Genomic DNA, 24,341 nt, shown 5'->3' with positions numbered 1-24,341 from the left:
CCTAAGGTTCTGTGCTTGTGTAAATTTGACATTTCTCACCCAAATGGTTTCCCAAATGTCCAATGAGACTGGGACACCAAAATTCTGCGCCCATCTAATCATACAATCTTTAATTAATTCCGTTTCTGAGTCCATTTCAACTAATACCCCATAAATTCTCTTAATATGGGTTTGTCTTTGATCCTTGACTTGCTTAATAAGATTTCCATCTTCCCTAAGAAAACCCAATTTGGAAACATTTTGGAAACTCTTGATAAACTCTTGAAAGAAATCTTGTGGATGGTTCACTTCAGACTCTTGGTAACAACTAGGTTAACATTTAGAATAACCACTCAAGTCTTGCATAATAGGCTTGTGGTATACACATATCAATATCAGCCTCTTTGCCTGTGCTTATCAACCATATTTCAGTAATAATAGTTCATCTAAAACTGGACAGAAGAGGGACATGAAACAGGAAAGGGACAATTACATAAAAAAATAGATGGAAGGTTGAGAGTTAATACAGGATTTTATTTTACCTTAATATTGCCCTCCCAAAAGAAGAGAAATTACATCTAGGACTGGTAGATTCATTGCATTCTGGGGGCAAGCGAGAGCAGAAACAAATAGATCTAGTCTGATTAAAAATACCTCTAGTCATATATCATGAGCTACAGTTCAGAATCAAAGGGAAGTGTTTTTCAAAGTTTCACAGGAGAAATATCTCCCAAAGAATAAACATATATTAGCTCAGATTTGCAGCTGTGGTCTCCCACCCACCCACCTCCTCTCTGTAGCAATGACATTATTCAGACCAAAGGAAGCAAACTAGGTAATTTATTTGCTAAGACAGGGAGACAGAGTTCAGAGGGAAAAAAGAACAAGAAAATTTCTGCTATTTTGGTACTCTGAGAAATGGATTCAGAAGGGATAACGGTTGAAAACAAACCAGGTTTGCAGTGCAGAATTAGTCGCATTAGCAAAATCTTTGGAACTTGCCCCAAAATGACAGTGAGCCAAAAAGATACAAGCCAGTAGCTCCTATCCAGTCCTTCTGGACATCCCCAGAAACAAATATTCACAGAAAAATACATTTGCTGAATTATTACTTCAAGGATGTATTCCTACTTCCAGAGCCCATGCTTATGACACACTTGAACTGGGCCAGCAAGGGTTGGTTGTAGGAATTCCAAAAACAAGGATCAAATGACCCAACAAACACTGAGGAAATTAAATCAAGCCCTAAATAGCCTTACCCAGGTTTAAACTAACCCCCATCAATCAACCATATTATGGAAAGCAGTGACTGAGATTAAGCAATTTTCAGTCCGAGAGTTTAATCCAACTTTCATCCAGGTTTTTTTTTTAGATAAAATCCTGGAGAGGCCCTGCAAAAATTGAGCTTCTCTAGGCATCCCATCACTATAACTACAGGTAGTCCTTGACTTACAACCACAATTGAGCCCAAAATTTCTGTTGATAAGCAACAGAAGTGAGTTTTGCCCTGCGTTAATATCTTTCTTGCCACCGTTATTAAATGAATCACTGCAGTTGATTAGTTAGTAACCCGGTTATTAAGTGAATCTGACTTCCCCATTGACTTTGCTTGTCAGAAGGTCACAAAAGGCGATCACGTGACCCTGGGACACAGCAATGATCATAAATATGAACCAGATGCCAAGCGTCTGAATTATTGATCATGTGACCCTGGAGATGCTGCAAAGGTCATAACTGTAGAAAACGGTGATAAATCACTTTTTTCAATGCCATTCTCCTTTGCAGAGAAGCAGTGTATTTTCAAGATGCACCCTCAAGCACAACCATCACTTCCTTCCCTCTTGATCTTTAATCCCACTGAATCCGGGCCTGCCTAAAACACATTTTGAGATTTTCCAAGGAGCCAAGCAAGATTTCAGCAGCCGAAGATCCATTAGTGGCAATAATGGCAGAAAAAAAGTAGCATGAACAGTATTAATCTCATTAGTGACTAAAATATGCTAACTATGAATGATGTTTTCTAATATTTATGGCAGGAATATTTCTGGAAAGGACATTAGTGGGAGGAACAACTTTTACTGAGCAGCAGTGGTGACAGTTATGATAATATTGATGATTATGTTTATGAAGAGGAATAAATGATGATCATATTTGCTAGCAGTTAGTGGCAACTGCAATCTAATTCTAACCAAGAAGAAACAAGGATAAGTTTTACTCCACCAAAATGTTTGACTTTCCCAATTTTTTTTTTCAAATTCTCCCCATTTGTAAGCATGCTACTCTCAGTCAAGTGCCAATGCTGCCTTAACTTTCGCCCTTAACTGCCTGTTTAACTGACTGTTCAGTTTAAACTTTACAAAAAATATTTTTCCAATGCATTTGGAAACTAAATGGTGTATGCCAGGGGTAGGCAACCTCGGCTCTTTTATGACAGCTGACTCAGGAATTCTGGGAGCTGAAGTCCATGAGTCATAAAAGAGCCGAGGTTGCCTATCCCTGGTGTATGCAATGGCAAAATCCACAGAGTCAGCTCATATCTGGATATCTCAGTTATCATAACGGATATTTTTTTTCTTTTAGCCAACATGTAACTAAATGCTTAGAATAATAAAATCCCTTGGGAGGCAAGTGATAATTTCTCTGGAGCTATCTGAGAACATCCTGTACTTTGAAACGTACCCCATGCCATGTCTTTATTTTATTCTTGAACTCAATTGATCTAGGCTATAGATGTGTGTAGAAATACTACATATGCACTCGGGTTGCAAATTTGCTTGGGAGAAAAAACGTTACTGAGCATGGTATAACTACTTTTGAAATAAAGATGGCTAGGATTGCATTATTAATGGTTATGTTCTTGTTTGTCTGGTTTATTTTCAATATATAATGTGGGCTTTTTTTTCTGAAACTGAAAGTAAAGCATTCTAGTTCCATGATCTACAGCTTGCGATTCTTTCATACTTTCTTGTCTATAAAAATGTCTCTTTTACATTAAAAAAAAAAATTTAGAGCAGGACCCCAGGTGTACAGCCTGTCTTTAAATGAAAGCTTCTGGATTTTATTACCAGCCTGATTCACTTAGGAGTGCCTGCCAATGGAAAAATCATCTGCCCAAGATTTTTCTGTGGGGAACTAGAACCCTAGAACTATCGTTCTCTTGCTATAAGGCCAATTCCTTCAATCAACTTCCATCTTACAAAGGGTTATCACAAGCGCTTTGGGAGTTATGGATTGGATCCTAGACACAGAAGCTACAGAAACCAAAATTCTTCAAAATTTCTCTCTCTCTCTCCCTCTCTCTCTCTCTCCCTCTCCCTCCCTCCCTCTCTCCCCCTCTCTCTCTTTCTCTAACATATCAAAGCAAAGCAAATTTGGGGGTGAAGCAGCATTTCATTATAGGAGTTGAGCTAAATCAGCCAAAGTCCTTTCTCCCATTCCTTCACGGTAAATAGCCAAGGCGTGACAATAAATCCATAAAATGAGGTAAATTCAATAAACCCTTGACAGATAGTTGCCAGGCATTTCTAGGCCAAATTAATTAACTTCCAGTAAATTAAAGCTCCCCACTTCTGGGGATTTTGGTGGTTTGTTGTTATGTGTGTAGTCTAGAGACTTAGCTAAATATGAGCATTGCTGTTTAGAGAGAAATAAGAGGCTAATTACACTGGTTGGCCTCCTGTCTCTCAGGCTGTGAGTCTTCTTCTCTGGGAGTCAAGAGGTTGTCTCGCCCTCCCTCTTCTGGCTCCCCACTAGGTAGATTTCTCCCACACGAGTCCTTTGCTACCTTTAGTGGTCTTTGGACTCTTTCCCACTCACAATCATTTCAAAACTCTTTCCTTGAACTCTCTTGAAAAGAACAACAAATCTTCAACAACCAATGCAGCCTAGAATCAATCTAGATTCCGCCTCCATCTCCATCTCAGGAGCCCTGGTGGTGCAGTGGTGAGAATGCAGTATTGCAAGCTAACTCAGCCCACTGCCTGGTGTTCGATCCTCACCGGCTCGAGGTTGACTCAGCCTTCCATCCTTCTGAGGTCTGTAAAATGAGGACCCAGATTGTTGGGGACAAGATGCTGACTCTGTAAACTGCCCAGAGACTGCTCTAAAGGGTTATATAAGTCTAAACTGCTATTGCTATTTCCTTGTTCTTCTTTTTCTTCCCAGAATACTTTTGGTGCTTTCCATCTTTCTCCTCTTTTCACCAGCTTAGCAGCAACCACTTTTTCTTATGGAAAAGTTATGAAAACCTCTACCCCCTCTCTTTTCCTGGGATCTCCTATCACCTAGTAAAGAATAACACAGCTGAGACCCACATGCTACATTGTCCGAGCCATACAAGAGGGGAAGTCTTACTAGTTCACGCTTGAAAAACTCTAGTAATTATGCAAACCAAAATGTTTATTTATTTATGAGAATTTTATTCCACCTTTATTATACTTTATAAGTAATCTCAAGGGGGCAAGCTTACCTAATACTCCTTCCTTCTCCTGTTTTCCCTACAACAATTCTGTGAGATGGGTTGGGCTGAGAGAGAATGACTGGCCCTAAGTCACCAAGTTGCTTTTCATGCCTATAGCAGGACTAGAACCCACATCTCCATAGTTTCTAGCCCAGCACCTTAATCAATACACCAAATTCCTGTAAAATGTTATTATGGGATAGGTGTGTCTGTGTGTATATTTGTGTGTGTGTGTATGTCCACATGTTTGTGTGTGTGCATGTATACGTATATGATATGTATATGTATATATAATGGTATCAAATGTTATCATGGCAGTTAAAATTCTTATCCATTATCAAGGCTAAGCTAGACCTTAAACATAGGACAGATATCTTTTTAAGTGCAGGAAGGACAAGGGGGGACGTGATAGCAGTATTCCAATATCTCAGGAGCTGCCACAGAGAAGAGGGAGTCAAGCTATTCTGCAAAGCGCCTGAAGGCAGGACAAGAAGCAACGGGTGGAAACTAACCAAGGAGAGAAGCAACCTAGAACTAAGGAGAAACCTCCTGATAGTTAGAAAAATTAACCAGTGGAACAACCTGCCTCCAGAAGCGGTGAATGCTCCAACCCTGGAAGTTTTTAAGAAGAGACTGGACAGCCATTTGTCTGAAAAGGTATAGGGTCTCCTGCCTGAGCAGGGGGTTGGACTAGATGACCTCCAAGGTCCCTTCCAACTTTATTATTATTATTATTATTATTATTAGTGCTCAAATGTGGAGAGGGTTTTTAAAAATGTACAGAGCAAGACTGGTGGGCAGGAGGAGAGAGAGGACCTTGAAAAAGGAAAGAGGTAGAACTAGTGTTTAAGGTGCTAGATTGGAATAAGGAGACTCAGGAACAAAAGATGAATGGGTGATTTGAGGGGAATAATTCTCTCTCTGCCCAAAACTAAAAAGTAAAAACACCAACATCCTGGAAAAGGATAATGACAAGGCAGTTTTTGCAGTACTGTTCAGGAGACTGCACACACCAGCCCATTAAGTTACCAGAAGTCAAGACTGACTCAGGGGCAAATATCTATAACAGTGGTAGCAAACCTATGGCACAGGTGCCAGAGGCAGCACTCAGAGCCTTCTCTGTGGGCACACGCACTGTCTCCCCACCTCCTCCCACTGCCCCCTCCCCACCAGCAGCCCCCCCCGGAGAAGAGTTGCCCCTGGGCACAGCCCACACGAAGCAGTGCAGCCAAGAACATAGTAGCGGGGGACAAAATTCCACTGTTGCGCCCCATCGTGCGCAGATGATGTTGTGGGGCACGGGTGGAGGGTGTGGCCACCATAGCACTGCTGGGTTGCCTGGGCGATCTGTGGCGAGCTGTGGAGGTGGTGGGTGGCCCAGTGGGCAGGGCGGAGTGGGGACGGGGGGCAGGTTTTGGGCACTCGGTCTCTAAAAGGTTCGCCATCATTGATCTATAACATTGATGACTACCCTTTAAAGCAGTTCTCAACCTTTTTAATGCCGCGACCCCCAACCGGTCGTAAGTCGAGGACTACTCAACTAGTGCAGCACCGTTTGCAGAATGGGACTTTTGGCGGGCTCAGCAGGGCAGAGACAGCCTGGACAATTCCTATTGGCTTTTGAAAGCCAATAGAATTAGACTCTATTCCATTCTTTGCACAAGGGAAAGTAAACCACCGGTATTATCCTTCTCAGGTTCTCTCCCTCAAGTTATTTCTCTGTATTTCTGCAAATGTATCCACTGTTTTGTGAAGGAGAAACTTACAGATCCCTTGAGAGGAAACTATGAGAGAAGGTTGATATTTTTTAAAAAAAATAGAAACTCTGAATTCCACTGAAACTTTGAAACTACACAAGAGCGTCTCTAAAGCATCACAGTCATCATGGCAACAATATCTAGTTTCTTCGTCAGTAAAGGAACAAGATAAAGAACAAATTTTCATTGCCCCAAAGATGCAATGAACTGGACTTTCTTTGTTCTTCCTTGAAGACATTTTGCTTCTTATGCAAGAAGCTTCTTCCGGTCAGAAGAAGAAGCTGCTTGGATGATGTCTTCAAGGAAAAACAAAGTTCAGTTTTTGATTTCAGTTCCAAATGATCTGGATGACTGAGAATCTCCATGAACAAATTTCTATTTCCTTCCCCTGCCTTGATGCATGTAATCATACCAGAAAATCTGCATTTGGGCACATTTACCAACCATGTTAGCATATCACTGAGTCTGGAGCTGGAAATGGAGCAAAGCAAGAATTCCGAGCAGTGGGAATAGAGTAAATAAAGCTACATATCTGGACTCGTTGAAACTATATTGCCCTGGCATTGGGACCAAGCCAGATCACAATCTAAGTGCCTGTGCATGTGGTCATGTGAATGGGGAAGAATGTATCTTTCTCCCAGTATTGCAGCATTGTCTGTAAAATACCCAAGAAAATATAAGGTCATGTAGCCTTCTTAGCAACGCAGCAGAAGTAGTTTAGTATTTTTTTTGTTTTATTTTGGAGGTCTTTTCTTACTAGCATCCACTTGTGGGGTTTTATGATGGTCTCAAGCCAATTATTAACCAACCTTGATTAACTTCTTTAAGATCATCAGGATTGATGAGATGCTACCACTTGCTGTGCCAAGAAAATATAATCAATAGTAGTTTAATAGTTGGCATTTGGTATCCTGGAAAGATCAGAATGAGCTAGGAAATAATGAAATGATGAGGCTGTACAATTGAACAAGTATTGATTAACGAATCAAATAAAGGCTGAATTATATCCAATACAATATTGCCTTGATTAGGTTACACATGGGCCCAGATTCAGTATGAACTTCTTTAGGAAGTTCTGCTGAAGTCCATGGACTGTTTTTTCTGTTCAAATTGAGGGTTCAAACTCCTCAGAAATTTACCTTTTCAAGTTCAGTAAAATCTCTTTGAGTCAAAGTACACAAAATGGTTGCAAACATCAGGTTTGACCAAGACAACCACCGCAGAGAACTTGTCAAGATTGTGGTAGTATAGACTAATTTATTTTTTCTTGCTAGATCACTGTAATCAGACTGAGTTGTTCCATTGCTTTGTAAGTACTAGGACTTCACCTGGTGCTTAATACCTCATGTGAAATAGACTGTTTATTTGCTTGTTCAATTTATATTGACCAGGCTATTCTGACTGACTTAACAAGGGTTAAAATATCAGATACAAAGGAAAATAATAAAATATAATACATTAAAACTTTTTGTGGCAGCACCTAGGGGAAGAATCAGATCTCTGGGGACTTCTTAAAGATCAGCAGGTTCAGGGTCAACCAATTTCAGGGAGAGACTGTTCCATAAGGCAGGTGATATTATTATTTATTATAAATAAAATGTTTTAAAAATTATTACTTATTTGGTTAAATGTATTAGCTGCCCAACTCCAATGTACACTTATTGTGATATATATAATAAATATTATATTTTCGATTTCAGTATATTTATTCTTGTAACAAACTGCATATATTTATGATAATAATAAATTAGTATTTATGCATAAATTATTTATAAGCTTTCTCAAAAAGGGTATTTTTTTTAAGTTTCAGCCCTAATCTTATGTGAATTACTCAAAGTCTCCTCAACAGATGTCTGTGGAGATTCTCAGTCATCCAGGCCATGATTATCCCAAAGGTGCTTTTTCAACAGGCAACTGGACTTCCTTTGTTTTTCCTGGAAGACGTTTCGCTTCTCCTTCAAGTTCAGAACTGAAGAAGCTTCTTGGATAAGAAACAAAACATCTTCAAGGAAAAACAAAAGAAGTCCAGTTGCCTCTTGAAAAAGTATCTTTGAGTCCCCTCAACAGAGTTTTGCTTGTTCTCCAAGATAAGCAACTCTTTCCCTGTGTGGTTCTTAAAAAAATGAATAGTTTCCTTTTTCTTTTTTCAGACCACAGCTCTCTGTTCTACTTATTATTTCTTCTTTTCCTTCCTACTTACAGTTTTATATTCTCTCAAAACATTTTCTTCCTAATTGTCTACCCTCTTTTCCATATTAAGAAGCTTGCCTCAATTAATTATTGTTGTTTTCCTTGCCAGCTTCTGAGGCTTAATTTTTTCCAAGACTCACCAGGACTAGAATCTATTTGCAATGCAAGACCTTATTCTGGTAAGGAATTAATGAGGTATCAATTTTCATTAAATCTCTAATTTAAGGATCATGTAGAGACAAAATTAAAACCACTTTATTTCGCAGACTTGACTAAGAACAAGTTTATGATATTGATTCAGTCATATATTTTCAAATGTACAGTATATTCCTAATTAATTCAATGAAAAAGGACAGCAGGGCAGAAGTTCAAGCTGGGTATAAATAATATGTCAAATGATATTGGGATTTTTTAATTCAGGAGTGGGGAAAAAATAATATTTTGGAAATGTGCAGAAAGGAAGAAACGGTTTTCAAGGGTTAGATTTTATTCTGAAAACTACATATACATGAATGTTGTTACAGGTAGTCCTCGACTTACAACAGTTCATTTAATGACCATTCAAAATTACAACGGCACTGAAAAATGTGACTTATGGCCGCTTTTCACAGTTATGACCTTTGCAGCATCCCCGTGATCATGTGATCAAAATTCAGATGGTTGGTCACTGGCTCATATTTATGAACTTTGCTGTGTCCCAAGGTCACAGAAGGTTTCTGACAAGCAAAGTCAACGGGGAAGCCAGATTCACTTAAAAACTGGGTTGCTAACTTATTCGCTGCAGCAATTCACTTAACAGTTGTGGCAAGAAAGGTCATAAAATGGGTCAAAACTCACTTAACAAATGTCTCACTTAACAACAGAATGTTTGGGCTCAATTGTGGTCATAGGTTGAGGACTACCTGTATAGCATGCTCCTGTTTTACCTTGTAATAACGGTGTGGCCTTTTGTACAATTATGAAAAGAGTGTGGCCTTTTGTACAATTACTCCTCACTTTCCTCTTCACTTCTTTCTCTTATAATATTGGGGGGGCACATCATGCCTAAAATGAGGAAAACTCCCATCCAATTTCTATCCAGCTTAGCTTCCAAGCCCAGACAGAGTTAGAGAGAGGGACACTGTCTGCTAGTGTAAGACAATAGGAGCATATTCTCACTAGGTAATTTGGGGGTACTCCATCTTACCTCAAGTCACACCACAATGTTGTTGTAAACATAAAACTGGAGTCCTTTGCAGCTGACTGCCCTCAGGAAGAAAAAATATACTTGAACAAAAGCATCATTTAAATAAGCCTTTAGAAAGCTAGGATAGCAGAATGACTTGCAGTTGTTGTGAAGAAATATGAAGTTCTCCAGATGTTGATGAACTACATTTTCCAGCATTCCTCACCATTAGGAATGTTGGGTAAGACAACTAGAATTTAGATTTAGCAAACATCTGGAAAGCCACATGCCCCCATGCCTGATTTAGTGTTACTCTACCATGTTTCCTTGAACATACTGTAAATCCCATCTGTTTTAATAGGACATATGTTCAAATGAGCGCATGGAGTTCAAATAATTATTACAATTTGGATTACGGATCAGGTAGTCTCAGAATGCTGACTTCAGAAATGAACTTGCAACAAGTCACCCCTACTTATTTTAATAGCACCAACCCATTTCACAAGATCAATAAGACTGTTCCCAGATTTGGGTTTAAGGTGTACTGGAACCCTTGTCCAGTCTTTAATGTTGTCGTTTTGTCGGGGTGCTTATGTTTTTAACTGTGTTTTAAAATTATGTCTTAAAAAAACATTGTAAGCAGTCCAAAGTCTTTTCAGAATCAAGTGGCTCTAAAAATCAAGTAAATGAATAAATTATATGGAGGTATTATGTATTTTGGTAATACCAATTAGACTGAGAGTCTCGGAAGGGAGAAAGGCTGGAGGATAAGGCCCCATTTGTCTGCAAAATGGCAGCAGGAATTCCTATATAACTCAACTTGGCTTAGCTTGGCTCCTAGGCCTGAATTAGCTAGCGGCCTTCAGAAACTTGGCATAGCTAAATCAGATTCTTATTGCACACTAGAACAAAGCTATTGAAAAGAATGAATTGCTTTGGGTCAAAGTGGGTAGATCATCCCCTCCTTATGCATCTAGCCGTTCAAACCCATTACCTTTTCTTCCTGGTATATTTTAACAGATTTTTTAAAATAATACTTCATAGCCCTGAAAATGAGCAATTGTTGATATATTTAATGTTTCTGCCCTAGTATCATAGAATCATTTCCCAGGCTCAGGGAATTATGATCCAAGTATCTAAAAACTCAGTCCCCATCTACCCCGAACTTGCATCATCTCAATTTTACAGAGTTAAAATCTAACAGGTAAATGTGTGGAATTTGTCAAGGAAGTCATCTTTCCAAGAGACTCAAAACTGTGTAACTAGATAGTCTCTCTAGGAGACATAAATAGCAGAAACAGGACAGGAAGTTCCAGGCAGCAACTGATTAATGAGACTCCATGAATGGCCTTTAGGAAACCTCTTTGCACCATATTCAGTGACTGATACTATATATAAATAGCTGCTACTTAACTACAGGAGAAACATTCATTATTTAAAACAGTAGCTAATTTTATCCTGCAACTATCCCATTTCTGCTGGGACAGCTGCAATTTCAAAGACATCTCCAGGGAAGGAATCAAAATCAAAATTCAGTTATTACAATTTTTTTAAAAATCCAGTAATGTTTCTTTCCTGTTTTTTGTACACTGTATATCTCTCTAGGAATAGCCAACACAGAGGAGGGGGGTTGTCTATTATGACTGTAAGTAACTCAGTGCAACCTCTGCATTTTTCAGTAGATGATGAAACCCCCCAAAAATGTGATTTACATATGATTAGAATGTCAATGCTGCTAACATTGGATGTTTTGCATCAACAACAGATGGAAACGTAGCCATCTTTTTCCCTTTCATTTTTAGAGTTAGATGATGCTGGGGGGGGGGGGGAATGTGAATGAGAGTCTAGCTAGACACAACAACACTAAACTCAGTGTGAGAATCAAGGTTATTGAGCCCAGAGCTGATAAAGAATTGGTGGGCTGGAGAACTGGAGAGGAAGCCCGCGCTTCAAGCTAATTGGGGAATGTGATTTATGACAGTTAATTGGAGGAGGGAATTGTGCTTTGATACTATGTGCCCAGGGGAAGGGAATTCAGTTTTTGGCTTCGATTAAGTAGTGCCGATATTATGCTACTCGAATAAAAGATTCTTTAAGGTAAACAATGCTTCAAAGTTCTTTTGAAGAGTTTCATCTGTTGGAACCATGACACTGAACTTCCTATTGAATTAAGGAAAGCCCACTTTCTTCTAAAATTGTTCCTTTTCTGAGCTTTCTTCCTCAAGCCTCAAGGTTAAAACTAATTAGATATTTTATTGACTTGCCAAAGCTACTGAAGACATTTATGCTAGTAGGAAATGGAGACAGAAGGACTTTAAACAAAGGCACAACTGAGAAAGGTCTCTTCAACCACTTTCTTAAAGGGCAAATAATATTGAAAAGTGAAAATAAGCATTACTCAGATGGGAATTTTTGTTTTGTTTTGTTTTCTAATTGGCTGAGAGAGGAGAAAAGCAAGCTTTTGTTTTTGTTGATGGAAGCATTTGGCTCAATCCTTTGGCTCATTAATCAGTTTCTCAATTAACTACGTGCCTGGAGGTAATCTATTCCTGAATTCCAAGCACAAAGGGAGGCAGAAGTGCACAGTTGTTCAGTGATCAGTATTATCCTTCTCAGATTTTCAGAACCCAGACTTCATCCTGAAATGTCTGAGCTGTTTCACTGTCGGTTTTCTTGGCGGGTAGCGATAGTGAAGATGGAGGAGAGTAAAGATGAGAGCAAAAAGTTGGATAAAATGGGTGGTGGAGAGGACGTGAGATATTATTTATTGTAATTTCTTACCATTGAAAGTGGAACTCCAGTCTTTATTTTTTTTTCTTGTAAAAAGTTTTTATTTTCAATTTTACAATACATTACATTCTTAAAAATACTTCAGATAAAAAATAAAACAAATTAATACACACCACTTTCGGTATTGCTCACCCATTTCCCCCCAAACCGCATCCACCCTCTAACCAACTTGCCTCTTTCCCTCTTCTTCCTCTTCCTCACTCACCCCCTCTCCTCCTTCTCCTCAACCTTCCTACTTGCTTCTCGCCTTCTTCTGTCTTCTCGCTCCGTATGCGGTCCAGGGGAATTGCCCGAGCAATTCCTTTCTCCAAATTAAAACATCAATATTATATACAATCAAACTATTTCTACTTATCTGAGTTACTTAAACTTCAACCCATCCTCCCCCCATCCCCCACCCCCGACTTCCCAGAGCAAAGTACAGGGTTATACAAATATATTAAACATAATCTATTTAAGTTTACTAATTATACAATAACCGAAATCATACTAACCCCTAACTCTCTTCAAACTTTAACATCATAAGTTTATAAATAAATTCATTACTCATAAAATAAATGAAACTTTGTAGTTCCATACTTCTTCTGAACATATTCTATCCATCTTCTCCATACATTAAAATATCTCTCTTGTGAATGGTCCTTTAAATAAGCAGAAATTTTAGCCATTTCTGCTAAATTAGAAACCTTAAATACCCATTCTTCTAAAGAAGGCAGAGTATCCTTCTTCCAATATTGACCCACCAATAATCTTGCTGCTGTTATTAAATTCAACATTAAGATAGTTTCTTTAGCATCAAAATCCACAAAAATACCCAAAAGAAACAACTGGGGAGTAAACTTAATCTTCCTTTTAAAAACCTTTTAAATGTTCCACCAAATCATAATCCAGAAAGCTTTAATATCTTTACAAGTCCACCAAACATGAAAATAGGTTGCATCCAAGCAACCACATCTCCAACATTTAGGTTGCAGGTTCGGGTACATACAGGACAACTTTTTAGGATCCAGATGCCATCTATAAAACATTTTATAAAAAATTTCCCTCAAATTTTGGGCCTGCGTAAATTTAACATTTCTGGTCCAAATTACCTCCCATAAATCCAATGAAATCGGTTCCTGAATATTCTGGGCCCATTTAATCATACAAAGAGGTGGACTTAAAGCACCAAATTTGAAATTATATTATGATGCGGCCACTTTAACTTTAGTAAGTGACTGGCTTAATTTAACAAATAGAGACATTCTTGTTCTTGAAGGGTGGGATTTATTACATGGTTGGCACGCATATTTAATTTTTGATAAGAAAGTAGATTGGGTTTTTAAGTCACATATTTTAAGATATGCTTTACTTCGAGTTTGGAAAAAATATTATTATAAGCTAAATTATAAAATACCTATTTGGGAGATTCCTGGACAAGCAATTCAGGGGGTTTCCAAGGGGGTGAATTTTGATAACATTTTGTATAAAGAGTTACTTATTTGGTCGGGTACTGATTGGCACTTAAAGTCTTCAGATGTGTTGAGGCAAGATAATATTTTACAATCGTGGTTTCAATATTTGCAAATAGTGCAGAGATGGACTTTGGATAAGAAAGTGGGAATTACTTTAGTAGATGAAAATTTGGTAATCCAGATCAAGGATCAGAAATATGCCCATATTAAAAGAATTTACAATGAGTTAATAAAATTGGATTCAGAAACAGAGTTAGTAAAAGATTGTATGATTAAATGGCTCCAGTCTTTATTTTAATACGATATAGAGGTATTCCATGCTAACCTTCTTTGTCATGCCAAATGTACAGAGAGAAGAAGATTGAAGTTCTTAAGTGATGATGGGAAAGTATATAGCTTATGCCCAAGGGGTACACAATTGTTTAATTGCTGTTTCATTGATTGATCTTTCTTATTTATGAAATGTGACACATATACCTCTAAATCAGTATTCCTTGAACTTGGCAACTTTAGGATGTGTGGACAAGTTCATACATCTTAAAGCTGCCAAGTTTGAGAAACACTGTTGTAAATCTTTGACTTCTACCTGTAGCTTATATCTTGATTAGTTGCACTTATCAACCAATGGACTCTTCTGCCTGAATGCCAGCACTAGTGACTCCAGCTGTTTGTGTAGGGTGCCAGATTAGGCCCGCTTTTGCCTCTGTCCATCCTACTGGGCTGTCACAATATGTCTCAACTCTTAGTCACCAATGAATACACCTGCTCTATTCTGTAAAATGCTACAGTATACCAAATGCATGAGCACTTTTAGAAGAAACATTAACAGAGTATTAATTACATTCAGCTTCCCTTTTTTCTTGCTTTGTAGAGGCTCAGCTGCTCTACATTTAAGCCCACAACAACATTAAATTGCTGCATTATATTTTGTATCTCTGGTGCTACCATTCTTTATGGCAGCCCCTTCTTTATGGCAGCCCCTGAGATAGCAGTATTCCAATATCTCAGGGGCTGCCATAAAGAAGAGGGAATTAAGCTATTTTCCAAAGCACCTGAAGGCAGGACAAGAAGCAACGGGTGGAAACTAATCAAGGAGAGAAGCAACCTAGAACTAAGGAGAAACTTCCTGACAGTGAGAACAATTAATCAGTGGAACAGCTTGCCTCCAGAAGCAGTAAATGCTCCAACACTGGAAGTTTTTAAGAAGAGACTGGACAGCCATTTGTCCGAAATGGTGTAGGGTTTCCTGCCCGAGCAGGGGGTTGGACTAGATGACCTCCAAGGTCCCTTCCAACTTTACTACTATTACTATTACTATTCTGTCTCCATTCATTATCAATATGGGCTTCAAGCCTAGAAGGTTTTGTTTTTCTCTTGTTTCATTTTCTCTTTTAGTATCATTTGATTTGGGAAATTATTTCTCCACAGTGCCCATGCAATATATTGACATGTGGATTTTAAAAAAGAATATAGTGGCTTCTGATTAAGCCATTGTTCCTAAGTATAGGGTCTGTCTTTTCCCATCTCCAATGTGGTATCCAGATCTATGGATGTGATCATTTCAGCCTTTTGTTAAGGCTTATGACTGATGAAATAACTCAAGCTTTTCTTCAACATGATTCAATACGATATAATCTTATGATTTATGATTGTAACTATAATTTATGATCTACGACTTATCACTTTGTTGTTTGAACATACACTGAGAGCTTATGCACCAGAGACAAATTCCTTGTGTGTCTAATCACAGTTGACCAATACAAACCTCTTCTCTTCTCTTCTCTTCTCTTCTCTTCTCTTCTCTTCTCTTCTCTTCTCTTCTCTTCTCTTCTCTTCTCTCTTCTCTTCCCTTCCCTTGCCTTGCCTTGCCTTGCCTTGCATTCATTTATTTGATGAATCTTAGAAGCTGCTGGTAGTCCCTTCTTTTCACAATTCAAATTATGTAGCTAGACAATCATTTTCTAAAGCAACATTTTGGGGGGCGGAAATCAGGGAAATGGGCAGGCTAACAGCACGTCCTTCTAATCATTGTGCTTCATTATAAATTCCTGACTGTGCCAAACTAGGTGGCAGCATGTAACTGACTTCAGCTGATCTTAATTAGCTAAGCAGAATCCAACTTGGTTGGTACCAGGGTAGGAAACCATAAGAATATCTTTATTTATAGGTTAGACTGGAAAATTTTTAAAAGATCATCCAGGAAGTAAGCGAGAGCAAACCACTTTGCAATGTTGTCCAGAAAACTATATGGACATGTCTATGAAGTCAGCAGGAGTCAAGTTTGACTTGGAGACTTAATTGTTAACAGGCTGTAATTCGTTTTTTGATAGAAATATATAATTGTTGTGCGCAGAGGCAGGAATTTTGAATTCAAGCCACCCCTATTTACGTGAAAAAGATCTTCATTCAATCCAGGTGAGTGATCACTACTGCCATCAATCTTGTCACCCTCTCTGCCATGCAGACTTCCTCATCCAGCCTCAGGATTGGCATAAGCAACACAGACTGCTGAATGCAAAAGGGTGAATGCTAATGGGTGATCCACTTATTTCTGTAACTGCATCAACTGCCCCATGATAAATTTCAGTGTCCGATCTTTAATTCATTCTGTGGGTTTGGTTTACAACTCAGCCCATGATTTGGGGTGGCTGGATTTATCTATTGATTGTTTATGTACCATCAAGTTGGTGTTGCCTCTTAGCAACCACTGAGATAGGTTCTTGTCCAAGTCCATCTGTCCCAACCCACATCGCCCAACAGTGGACCCATTGCCACTGTAATTAAGTCCGTACCCTTCGCTGTCGGGCCTCCTCTTCTTTCCTTTCTTTTCATTTTGCCCAGCATTGGAGCCTTCTTCACAGGTGTCCAAGGAAGAATAATTTGAGCTGGGTTATTGTGCCTTGTGTGAGAGGGTTTATTTATACTTCAAAGTTTTTATGGAGAGAGAGAGAGAGAGAGAGATTGGAGACCATTATATTATACAGAACATGTTTTAAAAGTGCAGCTTTTTAAAGAAAATAAAGAAACCATCTGCTTACTGAGACGTTTATCACTAATCTGAAATGCTGTAGGGCTTATTGATTTGATTTATTAATGTGTCACACTGCTTGATCAAAAAGCTCAAAGTAGTTCCTAAAAATATAAATATTCTGAACAAAAAAGAAGGTTGTTTTCAATTCTGTCACTGCGCTATTTAAATTTACTTGATCTTTTAGTGCAATTTAAAAAAAAACAATTTTTCTTCTTCAGTGATGGTAATTAAAAATGCTGCCAGCTTGTTCTATTGCTTATCAAATGTAGTCCCCTCCTCCATAATCTTTTGCCTTGGCTTTCCTGTGATAGAGTTCTAGAAGAAAAATCTAATCTTTTCTCTATCCATCACTAAATTCAATGGGGCTCAGACATTGATGGCAATAGCAATAGGCTCTACGACAACTTGCCACAGCCAACTCACTATGGCCACAGCCAACACATCATGGGACAATTTGCCAGGGCCAAGTTGCCACTGGACAACTCACCCTGGGACAAGAGTTGCACTAATATCGAAGAAATAGTGGAATAGAATCATTAAAGAAAGGATGCCAAAGGAGGGACAAAATGAAATGTGAATGACAAAAATTAAAATAATTTTTTAACTATTTTAAATAGTTAAATTGTTGAATTGTCCTGCAGCAAGTTGTCCTGTAGCAAGTTGGCCATGGCAAGTTGTCCCATGGCAAGTTGACCATGGAGAATTGGCCATGGCAAGTTGGCTGTGGTAAATTGTCCCATTCCAATAGCCATAGCACTTAGACTTATATGCCACTTCACAGTGATTTAAGCCCTCTCTAAGCAGTTTACAGAGTCAGCATATTGCTCCCAACAATCTGGGTCCTCATTTTACTGACCTGGGAAGGATGAAAAGCTGAGTCAACGTTGAGCTGGTCTGGAACGAATTCCTGGCAGTGGGCAGAGTCAGCCTGCAATACTGCATTCTAACCACTGTGCCACCACAGCTCTTGACTGAACCTCTGTGGTCATGCTATCTTCACACAACCACAAGTTATTATTTCCTTTGTGCAGACCATCAAAACAAAAGCTAACACTTGCCCCAGGCTACTCAGTTAAAACCTGAAACTTCTCAAGTTCACATCTACCTTCTGTCAATCCAGCCATCTTCTCAGTCTTAGAATTGGTTTATTTCCTTCATATTGTTCCACCAATTAGGTGAGTCTTGTATTTTTCTCTTTTTCATACTTCTTAGTCTTGGGATTTGGGGTCTTTAGGCAATCACTTCAATGCTGATTAGACTTTGAAATTTGATTCCCCAAAAGGGATTTGGAACATGCCAGAGCAAGAATGAAGGACCTGTCTGCAATTCCTTAAAGCAGCTGCAAATTTTCTTGGCTGTTTTCCATAGGTTCACCATCCTGTTCCTGATACAACCAGGCTGAGAAATCTATGACCTTCCACAACTTACTACACAACCATTCCTATTAACCATAGCTATTGAGGAAGGAAGCTAGAAGATTTGGAGATTCCATTAATTTCTCAACCTTGAAACACACTTGGCTTCTCACATGTGGTATCTTTAGTGTGGGAAGATGTGCAAAGAATCATAGCTCCCAGAGTATCATTTCAAATAAACTTTTCCCAAGGATTCTAAGACATTATCAAATTCCTGAGGAGGCAGAACAATTGAGAAGAACTGAGCTGTGTCTTCACATGTTTTTATTTCCCCTGTGGCTCTTTAGAAAGTCAAGCCATGTTGCTATTTGTGTCCAAGCAGCTAGTCAAAGTTTTAGCTGTCTGGTACAAAGATATTAAGGACAAATGAGTGTACATCATTTCTAGATGTACCAAGGCAATCTGATGTACCAATTTTGCTATGGTGGGACTCTTTGTGAAACCAACAGAGCAATGTAGTAATTAACAATGTTACTATGTTGTTCTATCAGTCTTATAAAGTTCATTGCACAATGAACTATCCTGAGTTCAGGTCTTACTCTACCACCAAATCATATTTTTACCCTAAAGATCAGCAGCAGGGCTTTTTCTGAGTGTAGTCCTCATGATAGCTTCTAAAAAGCCATGATATCTTGCACTTCCATATTTTCAAGCCTGAAAATCTTCATAGACAAGTGACATGCAAAGTGACAGGTACAGAAGTGACACTGCCTGAATAGTCATGTCTTCTCAAAACTTAATTTGTGCTTTCAAGGGGTGAGGGATAAAATGTTTCTTAAAGAATTCCTCTGGCCTAGGAAAAGATTTGGTTTTCCTGAGTAATTTGGGGCCATTACATGCATACTTTTACATTGGGTTTCTTTTGCCTTCACCGCATGATTTCATTCTGTTGGTGATGTTTGATTGAAAATTGTGCCTCCCTAGAAGATATAGTGTTGCGGGGGCATTGACTCTTGAGCAGCTTATGACCACAAGGGGGCAGTATTGTATAGGGAGGGAGTTAAAGATTTGTTCTGTGTCCCCTCTTTGTCTATCATTCTGCCAGCAATTTTTCTAACAGAAAAATTAGAAAATAGAGAAAGAGCAGAAAATAGGAATTGCTAATGTTAGGTCACTTCCTTCTGCAGTTTGAACACTAGTTCTTGGACTATCCTTCTGGGACTAGCTTGGTGCTAGGCTTTGCCTATCTCTATCATGGATTTCCTATAAATAAATCTTTGTTAATCATTGCTCAGATCAGATTCCCACTTTGACTTAGAATGCTCACATCCCGCATGCATGCATGCATGCATACGTGCTAGAATGTTTCACGTTCCAATGGATAGACCACCTGCATCACCCTCCCTCTCTTTCATCTTTGTATTTTTCTCATTGTCCAATTGCCAAAAGTATGTATGCTTTTGGATAGTGATGGAAATGATTGACAAAAATAATGCATCCACCTACCTCACAGTTTTAGCAACACCTTATTGTCTGCATTCCAAATTAAATTATAAACATGGAACAAATTCACTACTAAAGAAATAATAAGATTCAAGAGCCATGGTGGCGCAGTGGTTAGAATGCAGTACTGCAGGCTGACTGCCGACTGCCAGCAGTTTGGCAGTTCGAGTTTCATCAGCTCATGGTTGACTCAGCCTTCCATCCTTCTGAGGTCAGTAAAATGAGGACCCAGATTGTTGGAGAGCAATATGCTGACTCTGTAAAGCCGCTTAGAGAGGGCTGTAAAAGCACTGTGACGCAATATATAAGTGCTATTGCTAAGATCCAAAGCTTTTCATTCTGTTTTCCAAAAGAGTTAAATTATGAGTTACTTAAAGCAGGGGTCCCCAACCTCCTAATATGGATCAGTACCACTCCATGGCCCATTGGGAACTGGGTTGCACAAGTGGCAGGCGAGCACATGAAGCTTTATTTGCACATTTGCAGGATTAGGTTGTGTGAAACCATTCCCCTTTCCCCCCCTGCCACTAGTCTGTGGAGGCAAAAAGGTTGGGGACCGCTGACTTAAAGGACATTACTGTTCTCAAGAGGTGCTTCTATTCTGAAGGAGAAGATCAGCAATTAGCACTTGTGAGACTCTTTCCAACTAGTTATGGAACTGTTCCCACTGTGGATCATATAAAGCACAAAATAAACTCCGTTGTTTTTTCTCTGTGCCTTGAATTCTCTTCTGTGTGTTTTTCACTCCCTCCCTAGATGTTAAACAATACAGCAGATGGTAGCATCTCTATACAGAATACACACACACACACACACACACACACTGAATCCATAAATGAGAACATATTTGTTTATAACAAAAACACAAAAAGTTGGAATGGAGTTTCAGGCACGGGGGAAGGGGGAAATAATTGTATCAAGTTTACGTGATTTCTCTTCAAGCACTGAGGATGTTAACATAAGAATGCTTTGCACCAGCACAGTATGTTTTCCTGTATGTGTGTGTTCAAATAAAATACTTTTCACATCTATGCACCTACAGGCAGACATCTTTCTATTATAAGGAAGTCCTCCAAATCATCTGAGCTTCATTTTAAACATTTAATGAAAGGACTTTGAGTGAGGCTTGGATATAGACTGGAAACACAGAATAGACTGGAAGTGCCAAGTAATGTGTTGCAGTGTTCCATTATCCAGACTTTTTTGTCTTTCTTATCGATGGTTGTTATGTCTGGAGTGTTATGTGGCAGGTGCTTCTCAGTTTGAATTCTAAAGTTCCAGAACACATTTTAACTTCTTCTTTTTCCATTAGTTTATGTGTTTTGTGCTCCCACCAGTTCTTGCTTGCAAGGCAACTGCTATTTCCTGCAGATCTTCATAGTTGCTACTTTGTCATGCTGTTGTTAGTAGTCAGTCTATGTAGTCTTCTTGCAGCAGCTGTTTCTTCTGTTTGTTTGCAGAAGGGGCATTTGTTGTCTGTATGTTTTCAATTCTGGCTTTGTATAACCAGAATTACTCTCTGGCTCTTTCTTCAACTTTTCTGCTCTTAGCTATTGCCAGGTCTTGTTGTTATCTGCTTTGACTGCCAGTGTTCAGTATACTGTAATACTTTGCCTTGCCATGTCTCTTTTCTATCTTGATTATAGGCCAATTTAGTTTTTTTGTATTCAGTAAGCTTTCATGGTGTACACCAGCATCAGAGCATCTTCTTCACTGTCCTTCAGATATTCTTCCAATGCCCTTTTTCTTCTTCTTCTTCAACTGTTTAGTATACTTGCAATATTCCTTATTCACAATGCTCCTTGGTAAATAGAGTCCATCAACATTGATGCATGGATAGACAGTCATTATTTCTCTAGTTTTCTTATCCAGGGCTTCTAGTTCAACTTGAGTCCAGTCCACTATTCTCTCTGTATGTCTAATGACTGGAATTGCCCATGTGTTAATTGCCTTCTTGGTATTTCTACCACTGAATTTAGATTTTAAGAAGTTCAAACTTATATTTATTGATTTTACTTGGTTTGATTTGTGTGCCACCCATCTTGTCTAGAGGTGACTCTAGGTGGTTTACAAACATTCACTCCTAACTTTTGTCTTGGTTTCATTGTGTTTGATGTTATCAGCCTGAAGCATGCCCAGATATTTGTAGTGATCTTCTTCATTCAAACTCTTAATATTATTTCCATATATAATCTTGATTTCTTCAGTTTTTCTCCCATGGAAATCAATGCAGTACATTTGACCAGTCACATTCAATTGCAATATCTTGACTGTATATTTGGAAAGTGTTGATCAGCAATTCTATTTCAGATGGTGTTTTCCCATGCAGCTTTAGATCATTTATTGTAAAGGAAGTAGGGATAGTCTGGTAGATATTTTTGACATTTGATAGCCACGGTCTGACTTGTTCAGTATTGTTGATAGAGGAATCAGTGCAATAACAGTAGTGGTGATAGTGAGTCTCTTTGAAAGATTCTTCTCTTGATATTAACCTCTCCTGGTCTATTACGTTCACCAGCAACTATGTCCACCCTTGTGCCACTGTTCTTTGCACAAAGCTTCTAATGTTTCTACTGGCTCCCGTTATTTTTAGGCACCTGATTATCCAGTCATGTGGCAGGAAGTCTGATGCCTTCTTGTAATCAATTCCTTCCTTCCTTCCCCTCCTCCTCTCCCTCCTCCTCCTTCTTCTTCCATCACAACAAAAACAACCCAGAACAGGATTCCTGGACACGTGATAGAAGGGGTATCTATGGGTGTGAATTTGGATAGGATTTCTTATAAGGAACTACTTAGACTGGTAGGGAATGATTGGCAATTAAAACCGTTAGTTGAGTTAAAGCAAGAAAATATTGTACAATCTTGGTTTCAGTATAATCAATTGTTAGTTAGGTGGAAGTTACATCAAAAGGTTGGTATTACCTTAATGGATGAGAATTTGGTAAGACAAATTAAAGATCAAAATCGAGTGCATATAAAGAGAATTTATAATGCTTTAATAGAATTGGATTCGGAAATGGATTTAGTTAAAGATTGTATGGTAAAATGGGCCCAAAATATTCAAGAACCGATTCCATTGGATATATGGGAGGTAATTTGGGTTAGAAATGTAAAATTTACCCAGGCCCAAAATTTAAGAGAAAATTTTTACAAAATGTTTTATAGATGGCATCTGGATCCTAAAAAGTTGTCTTGTATGTATCCTAATTTACAGCCCAAATGTTGGAGATGTGGTAGCTTGGATGCTACTTATTTTCATATCTGGTGGACTTGTAGAAATATAAAAGATTTTTGGATTAAGATTTGGTGGAACATTCAAAAGATTTTTAGGAGAAAGATAAAGTTTACTCCACAATTATTTTTATTGGGTGTTATTGTAGATTGTGATGCTAAAGAAATTAATTTGATGTTGAATTTGATAACAGCTGCAAGGTTATTGGTAGGGCAATATTGGAAGAAGGATTCTTTGCCTACTATAGAAGAATGGATGCTTAAAGTGTCAAATTTAGCAGAAATGGTGAAAATTTCTGCTTACTTGAAGGATCATTCACAAGAAAGATACATTTTGGTCTGGAGAAGATGGATAGATTATATTCAGAATAAATATGGGACTAAAAAGTTCCATTTAGTTTATGAGTAAATTTTAGAGTATTATTATTATTAATAGTTTATTATAGTAGAATTTTTATTAGTTTTATCATTATTTTTAGTATTAGTATTGTTTAACAATTTGGATATTGTGTTATTTAATAATATCGACTTGTTTATATTATTATGTTTATTTTTAACTTGTTTATACCTATGTTAAAGGGGAGTTAAAGCGCATTATGGAGTTGGTTCTTTATATAGTTGGTTAATGTTAGTTAGAGTTTGATTATTATATTTGTAACCCTGTACTCAGCTCTGGGAAGTGGAGGAGGGAGAGGGGGGTTTAGGGTGGGTGGGCTTTGGGGCGTATACTGTAATTTTTATAAAACTTTTCAATAAAAAAAAACAACCCAGAACTATATAAACCTATAAACCATAAAATAATAAAACCAAGACAAAACCTAGCACCTCAACAATCCCCTTGGGATTCTCCTTAACCAACTCCAGACATCCGCACTCTATCCCAGTAAAAGGTCAGGTTCCCACAGGCTATGGAACCTGCTGGATCACAGAAAGTGGGTTTCCATAAGTCAGGGGCCACCACAGAAAAGGCAAGCTTCCAGGGTCCCGCTAATGGCAGGATTTCAGGGATGGGACCTGGAGCTTGCTCATCTTCTCAGATCTAGATAGGACAGGCACATGCTCTAAGGGGAAAGTGTTCCCACAAATCTGTAATATATAATAAACACTGAATGAAGCACTGCCAGAAGTTTTCATACAAAGCTCTGTCTTAACCTGGTGAGATGGCTGATGTTCATGCTTCCCCCACCCCCACCCCCTACCTCAAGCAATAGCTTAATCTTAATTTTTTTCCACTAGCTATTATACCACCAGTTGAGGTTTTTGCTCCCATTCTTGGTGTCATGGAAATGAATATTTAGAAGATCAGGGTGAAGGGAAGCCCAACTACGTCAGATTGGGAAAGCTCCAACTGAAGAAATGCTAGAAAGAAAGGGAGGCCTGAACAAGCCAAAGGTGAGATTTTCTGCAAATGTGAAGATAATGTCTGT

At 38.5% G+C, this 24,341-nt stretch overlaps 1 protein-coding gene across 10 annotated transcripts in view; it reads left to right on the top strand.

Annotated features, from left to right (window-relative positions):
• The window catches only part of B3GALT1 (beta-1,3-galactosyltransferase 1), a 403,097-nt gene that overhangs the window by 358,808 nt on the left and 19,948 nt on the right, over positions 1 to 24,341 (top strand). For 3 of the 10 annotated variants that reach the window (XM_039365429.1, XM_039365434.1, XM_039365437.1), the window contains one exon: positions 8,495 to 8,564. The exons of 6 other annotated variants lie outside the window; for them this stretch is intronic. The gene's annotated coding sequence lies outside the window, so the exon portion shown is untranslated. Of the gene's footprint in view, positions 1 to 8,494; positions 8,565 to 24,284; positions 24,307 to 24,341 lie in introns of those variants that run through there. One more of the 10 variants, XM_039365438.1, reaches the window with a different exon arrangement.

The sequence above is a fragment of the Crotalus tigris genome, unplaced genomic scaffold, assembly GCF_016545835.1.
Source record: "Crotalus tigris isolate CLP2741 ecotype Arizona unplaced genomic scaffold, ASM1654583v1 scf7180000020074.1721668, whole genome shotgun sequence".
Lineage (NCBI taxonomy): Eukaryota > Metazoa > Chordata > Lepidosauria > Squamata > Viperidae > Crotalus > Crotalus tigris.
This window is presented reverse-complemented; position numbering and strand designations above follow the sequence as displayed.